This window comes from Echinops telfairi, unplaced genomic scaffold (assembly GCF_000313985.2).
Source record: "Echinops telfairi isolate 266 unplaced genomic scaffold, ASM31398v2 ScPeMD7_31;HRSCAF=116, whole genome shotgun sequence".
NCBI classification, from domain to species: domain Eukaryota; kingdom Metazoa; phylum Chordata; class Mammalia; order Afrosoricida; family Tenrecidae; genus Echinops; species Echinops telfairi.
The window spans coordinates 40,393,985-40,403,056 of record NW_022103928.1 but is presented as its reverse complement, the minus strand read 5'-3'; positions in this window follow the sequence as shown (position 1 = coordinate 40,403,056).

The window sequence follows — 9,072 nt, the reverse complement described above, 5'->3', positions numbered from 1 at the left end:
GTTGGAGGGAGGGGGGCGGTGGGGGGACAGGCTCTCCAGCTGCCCGGGTCTGGGTGAAGGCCCCTTTGGAAGAAGCCGGAAAATGAAGCGTCGGCCGGGCCGTCCGGCACCGTGGCACATTCACAGATGGAAGTATTTTAAAACTCATTTCCCTGACCTAAAAAATGCTTTTTTTTTTTTTAAACGGAGCACCTAGTCTTTCAGGACTTAAAACCGAGCACCGCCTAAAATAGCTCAGCAGGCCTAGGATTGGGGATGTCTTGGGGCGGTTTGGAGTGTGGACCTGGAGAGTGTGGGATGTGGGAGGTGGGGGGGGCCCAGATGCCCCGCCACCCGATCCCTGTCTAGGGGGAATCCCGTGGCCGGCATAGGGGTACCTCTCAGCCACAGGAGGGGTCCCCATTAGGAAAGGGAGGGGGTCGCTCGCAGAAGAGGTGGGGTATGGGCCAAGGAGGGCAAAGCACAGTGGTGGTTTCTAAAATAAGTTCATTTATTTTAGGAGTGTACTGCTTCTATGAACTCAGTTGGGGGTGGGAAACAGGACAAATCTATCACATTGGTGTACTGATTCATTTCAGGCTTTACTTCATTTTAGTAATAGCTGAAATCTCCCCAGGGCTGTCGGGGCCCCTGGGTGGTTTCCCACTCCGATGCCGCCTGTGAAGCAGGGGGCTGGATTCTACTGGAAGTGACTCCGAAAAGCAGTCTGACAGTCTCCTTGTAAACACACATGAGGAAGACCTGGCGTTCTGCCCTGTAAAGATAGCCGCCTCTGAGACCTCACGGGGCAGCTCGGCTCGACCTGCGGCGTCTATGAACCGGCTCCAAGGGGAGCAGCTGATGGCAACAGCAGGGTCGGCCTGCGAGGCATCGGTGTCTGCTCCTTGATGTCCCCTGCCAAGCAGGAGACCTGGGTTCCATCCTCATTCGATGCTCCTCGCTGTCCACGCAAGCTTGTGTGTGGCTCTGAGAGCTTCCACAGAAGGAAAGGCCTGCGGATGGACTTCTGCCAATCAGCCGGTGAACCCGCTGGGGATCCCCACCGTCTGCTACAGACGTGGTGATGGGGGCAGTGCAGAATCAGGATGCGTTTCTTCCTCTGTGAGACAGGCAGCTAACAAGGACAGAGCCATGATTGTGACATTGGCGGCTGGGGGTCTGAATGACCCTAAACAACTTCCCAGCGAATCTAAACGGTGAAGCTCGCACTAGTGCATTCACTGTTATATTTGCCACGGGTGTCCTAGAACTTGTTACTTTTCATTAGCCGAACATGTATTATTAATTCAACATTATTAAAGTTGATCTCTATATTTCTTGAGAGTTTTATCACCCACAAAGGGACGTGATTTGAACCCAAATCTGTGTTTCACTCTGGTTTTACTTAGGGAAGCCAGCCTGGCTGCAGTAATTTCCCCCATCCCGCTCCCGTTTTCTTATAATCGCGAGCGGACACATTTCCCATGAAGTTGACGCTACAGAAGCTTATGCTGTGTTGTCCAAGAAGGAAAGGCAGGGGGATCCAGTGAGCTCTCCAAGGCTAGCACATTAAAGTGTAGGCTCTCTGCCTTTTTCCCACGAGGCCCTTTCTCTTAACCTTCAGTTATCATCCTCGCAGGAAGATGCAGCTGGACTCCCAGCACCCCCTTCCCAGGTGGGCAGGCCATCATGAAAGGGAATTCTCCTCTTTCTTCCAGTTGAACCAATCACCTGATCGTCAGTGAGGCAGAGATGAGTCATCCCTGTAGATCCCTACCCCAAAGCACAGGCTCATGGGTAAAATAAATGACTGCTCTTGTTTAAAACCAAACCAAAACAAAAAAAACCAAACTGCTTAAAACAACAACCCCAGTCACTGAAACGGTCTCGGGAGCCCAGGTCTACACTGACTGTGGTAGTTAGATGATGTTATATCTACTTGACGATGATGTACGGAAGTGTAGGAGTGGAATCCAACCTGTCTATCAGGTCACAGCCTGATGATACCTCCTTAGGGGTGTGGCTTTCTTATAAGGGAGAAACTGGGAGCTACCTCATCCTCTCGCTGCCCCTTTGCTCGCCCATTTGCTGGGGCACTGCTGCCAGACCCTAAGAGCTGGCTGTACCCTGCCAGGTTTCCACCGACCTTGATTGGATCCATGTGACTCTGCACCCACCTGCTTGTGATCTTGCTTCACTTGTCCGGGTCACCAGCCTGCGGCTACGTGAGTCTGAAGAGAGACCTGGGGACTAGCAGTGGACTTACAGACTGGATGTAAGCTCTTTCTAGTACATAAATAAGTGTCACTGGATTTGCTTCGAGAGAGAACCCTGCCTAACACACTGACACACATGGGGTTGTCATGCTATCCAAAAGCAGCCACTAACTGGAAGACCACTGGCCTTGGTTTAATCAGGATTACATCATCTGGGTTTCTGTCTCAGACTCTTTAGATGTATCATTTTGGAGGTTTTATTTTATTACTTGAGTTGGACACCGCTTTAATTATTGACTGATTATTTCAAATGTTTTCTTCTTTCAAAGGCAAATTCTTCTTGGTGGAACATTTTGTCAACCTATGTATTGGGCTCTTTCTCAGCCTTTACGACCTCCTACTCCTCTCTTTGGTTCTCAACCCCAGCACTCACCTGCCTTCCCTCTTTTGCTCCAATCTTCCTTACTTCTACTCAGAGGCTCCCAGTGGAGAGGAGAGCTCCGTATTGGGGAGCGGTAGGGTGGAGAACTGAAGTCCTGGTGAGGAGGGCAGCTGCTTTATGAGGCTGGCCAGATATTTCTAAAGTGTAGGCCTGGGGCCTGGGAGAAGCTGGTCAGCTGCCCTTGAGGCTTCTTTCCCTCATTGAAGGAAGGCGGTATCCACAGTGGGATCTGCCTCTTGGCATCCCTTTTGCCCAAAGAGAGTAAAGTGGCCACAAGGCTTGGATGCTGCCCAAAGGGGATACCCTCATCCCTTTCTCTCTCTTCTTCCTTATGTGGCCCTGGGTAGGTTTGGCACACAAGTTTTAAGATGGCTGGACATAACCACCAGGTGAAATCAATTAGTAAGTGATCTTGAAGAAATAGAACAGAAAGCATAAGCGCATCTGACACCAGACGAGGGTAGCTATTTGAAAAGGAAACTTTGATTTTAGTTACGTGTATGTGTGCAGGTTGCAAGCTGCTGTCAAGTCACCCCTGGTGCATGACAAGCCCGTGCACAACGTTAGAAAACACTGCCTCTCTCCCACCATCCCCATTGTGTTAGACTTTTCCTTGACAGATTTTTCAGGTGTCGATTGCCCGACCTTCCTAGTCTGTCTGAGTCTGGAGGCTCCACTGAAATCTGCTCAGCATCATGGCAGCTCACCTGCCTCCAATGACTGCTGAGCATGGGGTGCAGTATCTGGGGATCGAACCCCATTCCTGCATGGAAGGTGAGAACTCTACCACGGAAGCACCGGTGCTTCACCATGCATAGAAGAGAGGCCTTCCAAAGTTTCTGGGTGAATGAACTGGAAAGATAATGGAAAGTTTCCACACATTTTTTTAAGCTTCTGCATATGTATATCACGAGTTGCCAATGTCCTCCCAGGGGATATTCTATGCATGCCCACCTTAATGGGAGGGTTATAGTAAACTCCTGCATAAAACATACCCTGGATGTTTTATCAGCATTCATTTATTAGATGTTTATTCTGGAAACTTGATCCTTGAAAAAGAAAGAGAACTGAAAAGAATGCTTTTCCTAGCCCCATGGCCCATGACAGAGAATTACCCCATGGCTTCAAGACTCAGGGCTGGTTTGCTGGCCATCACACGGAGAGCATGGGCATGGGGCATGGAAGTAGGTGTGGAGACCCAGACTGGACTTGTTCATCACGAGAGGACAGAAGCTGAGCTTCTACGAAGGCAGAGCCCTTACAGGTCAAGTGCAGCTGTCATTCAACATTGGCAGTCTCTGTGAACTGGGTATCAAGTCACTGTCCAGCCTCTCAGACAGCTATGCCATGAGTCAGCAGGGCTCATGTTCGACCATTTTCCCATAAGCTCAGTCAATGCCTACCTCTCTCTTGAAATTCCCTCAAGTCACCTGTGTTCTTCTGACCCACAAGCGTTCTGTCCCCCTTTCCAAAACAAAAGCTGCTGCAGGTCCATCAGTCATTGTTAGTACGACTTGGGTTCCCATCCCTCTAAATGTAAGACCTGAGCAGCCGCGACTAGAGCAGGCTGCTGTCTCCCTCAGCGGAGTGGAGAGGTGATTCCAGGGAGTGAAACATGCCGTGTATCTCATTGTTCTCCTGATGGAGTTGTCATGACGATGAGGTGAGGCCATGCGTGCAAACTGCTTAGGACAGTGCCGGGCACTCCATAAAGGACACGAATCAGAGTTTTGGAGGCAGTCTATGCCCTCTGCCCTTGGTTAATAAATCTCACTGATATTTGTAGATGGTTCCATTTCCTGTTTATTCGGTCTTGGCAACCAGCACAATCCTTTGTTCCTAGCTGTACGTCTGTCCTTGGTTTCTTCTGTGGGAGACTCGGGCTCATCTCTGGGCTGCAGGCCCAGCACTCTCCCTCGCCTGGCCCAGTGCTCACCACGGCTGTATCTGGTCCACTTGTGTCAGTTGAAGAGATATATTTGCATGCAAATCAGTGCCTTTCTCACCAGGAGGAAAGGGGGAACCAAGGACCTTCAAACAGAAAGAATGAGACAGATATATTTTTGTTGTTGGGGTGGGGGTGGGTCGGGGAGAATCTTCTCTCAGTCTCAAGGCATAGCCCATATGATGGCACAAATTTCACTAGTCTTGGCTTAGGAAAACATTTCTATCTTAAAATGTATATGCAAAGTGTAGTTTGAGAAAGAATCTGAGTAGACCAACCATCTATTCAGAATGGACATTCCAGCCTAGTCTATGACCTCATCCAGTGGGCCAGCATGGAAGGGACAGCCTACCCTGTTTATTACTGTGGTTGTGATTACTGGGATCCCCAGAAACGCTTCTTAGCACATGACAACCCACAGACAGTGGGCCATAGGGGGAGACCAATGACATGTGTCTTATAAGCAATAAGCCCATCTAGACTCTCCTGCATTCATTGAGAACCAGCGTTCCTCCCCCGCCTTGGAGTTTCTGACTGGAAGATCTCTTGTGTAGAGAGACGTTAGAGCCTTACACAGTTCCCAGGTGAGGTGTGACCAAGGGATGTGGAACAATGAAGCCTCAGAACAGGGATGCATCTGAGTTTGAAGCAACCCAGTGGTCCACTGATTCATTTAGCAGAAGAGGGTTCAAAGATATGATTTGCCGTACATCAAAAGGCTAGTCAAGGAGCCACTACTGAACCTGTGTCTCCAGGCTCTCATCTTTGTGAGTCAAAGAAGAGCTGCCATGTTGACCTATCAGAGACTTCTCAGAGAGGAAGTCACTTCAGTCTACTCAGAGGCAGGGAGAGGGAGGAATTTCCAGGAAGTTACATGGAAAGTAAGTGGCTTTCTAATGGTCACCTAGCCCAGTGATGGTCCGCAGGTCTCACATTATTCCCCCCTGCTCCTGCTGTCCAAAGTCTTCTGTAAGACACATTTGCTATTGATCTGATTGAGAGGAAAGCACTGTGGGTGGTCTTTTCAGAGCCTTCTACAAGGGGATAATCCCCCCCCCAAACCAGAATTTTTTTCCAAAGCTATGTGTTTGCATTGTTTTACAAAACAACCTTATCACCTTCAAAGTACTCTCCATTACACTGAATACATTTGCAAAATCTGTGATTCCATTCTTGGAAACATTTTTCAAACTCATCTGTTTGGATGGCTGACAGCACCTCCTTCGTTTTTTTCTTCACCTCTTCTATGTTGTCAAATTGCTGTCCTTTCATGTCCCTCGTCATGGTGGAAACAAAAAACAGTCACACAGAGCAAGGTCAGGTGAGTAAGGTGCATGGGACAAGAGAGACATGCTGTATTTTGCCCAAAATTGGTGCACTGAGATGGCTGTGTGAGCAGGTGCATTGTCATGGTAGCAAAACCAGTCCCCTGTCTGCAACAAATCAGGCCTTTTATTGTTGCACACCGTTTCACAATCTTTTCAGAACCTCTAAGTAGAAAGCTTGATTAACAGTCTGACCTGGTGGAATGAACTCCAAATGCACTACTAGTCGACATTTTCATCCATTTTGGAAGTTGATGGAATTCCAGAACGAGATTTGAGTGAAACAGCTTTTACAAACAAATTCACAGTGACCAGAGAGAAACTTTCCCGGTGATGCCATTGGGTGCGCTAACTCAGAGCAAATTGCGCAATGCTTGCCTAGTGGGGAAAAATGTGTACTACAAAAGCTCTGCTCAGCCCTGTGCAGTTTTTTTTCTTTTTTTTTTCCGATACCGCCTTGTAGGCCTGGGATTCTAAACCATAGCTGTCAGGGACAGCATGGAAAGAAACCATCATCCATCTGTCAGTTTGCCACACTGTGGTGACTTGCTTGTTGCAGGAAGCTATACCACAAGTATTTTAAATGCCAGCAAGTTCACCCATGGTGGTCAAATTTCAGTGAAGCTTCCAGACTAAGACAGGCTAGAAAGAAAGGCTTGGAGTTCTGCATTAGAAAATCAGCTAATGAAAACTCAGTTAATCAGAACGGAATATTGTCTGATAGAGTGCAGAAGATAAGCCTGCTAGGTTCAAAGGCCCTCAAAATCCACAGTGACCGTAACAGAGGACCCCAGCCTACCAACAATAATGAAGATGGCACAGGACTGGACCCTGTTTTGTTCTGCTGTATGAGAGTCAGAGTTGAACAACAGGGAGTAAGCTGGTTGTCTCAAGCATTATAATAGAACATTAACAGAATGTTTTGAATTCAGCACCTCTAAACTCCCATTTTCCATATACCAAGAGACTTCCAAAAGTTCATGGTAAAAGTTGCATAATCTTTCAATTCTATTTTTCCCATGAACTTTTTGGAGCTCCCTTGTATACTGCAGAACAGAATATTCCTTTTACCGCTGGTAAGAATAAAGTTATCCCGTTAGAGAATTCATACAGATCTGACTCACGGGGTTCCACTGCAATGGCTGAGCTTCAACACACACACTTCTAGTTCCTGTTGCCAGCACAGTAATTCAGATGCATCAGTTCTTCTTCGGTCTTCCGTATTTACTGTCCAACTTTCACATGCAGTGAAAGGCAGACTGCGGCACAATTGATGCGTCTGGATTATGGTCCTGGTGAAGAATACTGAAAGTACCATGGACTATCAAAAGAACAAACAAATCTGTCTTGGAAGAATTGCAGCCAGAATGCTCCTTAGAGGCAAGGATGGGGAGACTTGATCGCATGTGCTTTGTACATGATGTCAGGAAAGACCGGTCCCTGGAGAAGGACTTCGTGTTTGGTAAAGTACAGGGGCAGCGAAAAAGAGAAAGGCCCTCAAGATGAATTGACAACGGTGGGCTCAAAAGTGGGCAATTTTAAGGATGGTGCAGGATTGGGCAGTGTTTTGTTCTGTGGTACCCAGGGTATCTATGAGCCAGCACCTACTTGATGACACTTAACAACAACAACAGCAGCAACAACAGCAGCAACAACAACAACAACAACAACAACTCGTTACCCTAATTCTCCCCCTTCCTTCTCTGCCCTTCCCACCTCTGGTACTCATCAGAGACTGTTTCTTTGGCTGTGAAAGCCTTTTCCTGATTTTGAAAATAACAATGTCGCATAACCATATTTCTCCTTTTTGTGACTAATTTCAATCAGAGCAATGTCCTCCAAATCCATTCATGTCATGAGCTGTTTCATGGACTCATCATTATTCTCTATTGATGCCTAGTTTTCCATTGTGCGTATCACAAAGCTTAATTGGCCAGTCTTCCCCCAGCAGGCATTTAGGTTCTTTGCAACGTTTGCTATGGAGACTCGTGCTGTGATGCATGTGCGTGTGCCTGCGTCTGTTTGTGGCTTGGTTCTTATTTCTTGAATGGCTTTGCCTTGGAAACTGAGTAGAGGAATTTCTGGGTCAGGTGGTAAATCATGTTCTTTTAAAATGTTTTTGGCATTTGGGAAATAGAGAAATTTGAAGGGGACACGATCAGGGCTGCCGGGTTGACGGGGTCTTGTTTCCCAATGAAATTCTGGCACGGCGGCCCTTCCTGGGTTCAGAGAATAGTCAGGTGCATTTTCATGGTGGAAAAATTCCCTTCAAGAGAACTTCCTGGCCTTTTTCTCATCAATGCAGCTTTCAGTTTTCCTAAAGCTTCTTCATAGTAAGCCTCCATGACTGTCCTGTCATTTGAGAAAACCTATCAAGATTACCCCATGGGAATTCAATTAGGCCAGCAGTTTCCTTCAGAAACCACTGTTTTGATGAGACAGATCTCCAGATCGTATTGGTAAACCCAAATTATCCCTGACTAGAATTCCTTCTACTAAACCATCTTTATTAGCTTAGAACATGCTTAAAAGATGGAGCTAGCTGATCCTCATGTTACATTTTCGGTACCTGTTATACTAAAAGCTTGTAGAGGCCAAGGCGCTTCTTAGCATTAAACATGCGGAGCCATGTGAGAGGCCCACTTCAGTAGCTTTCACATCAGTGGTCCACGAGTTTCTGGACTTCAGCCACAACTTCTTCATTCACCGAGATCGTTTCCATGCTCTTGGCTCATCTTTGAGATCTTCCTCACCTTCCTTCAAAAGCTTGATCCATCTAACTATTTATTTATTTAATTGTAAAGAAATTAAAACTGAATCCACTCTCCAATGCACTCTATACAAGTGCAAGGGGATTCACATTCCTGGTCGATGGTCAGAGGGATTCACTGGAAGCTTAACCCAGCGGGGACTCTGCAAATGGCTTTTGGACTTTCACTCTCATTCATAGCCTTCTGCAAATAGGGTGCTTGGAATTAAAGCTCTAATATGATCCCCTCCTCCTGTCTTGGTTCTATTTACAATCTCGGATCACACAGATGAGCTTCTTTTGTGTGGACTTAACCGACATCTCATTTCGATGGCTGATTATTTTAAGACATGCTTTTAAAATCCCAGATGCTATTCTTTTTTTTTTTAATCATTTTATTAGGGGCTCATACAACT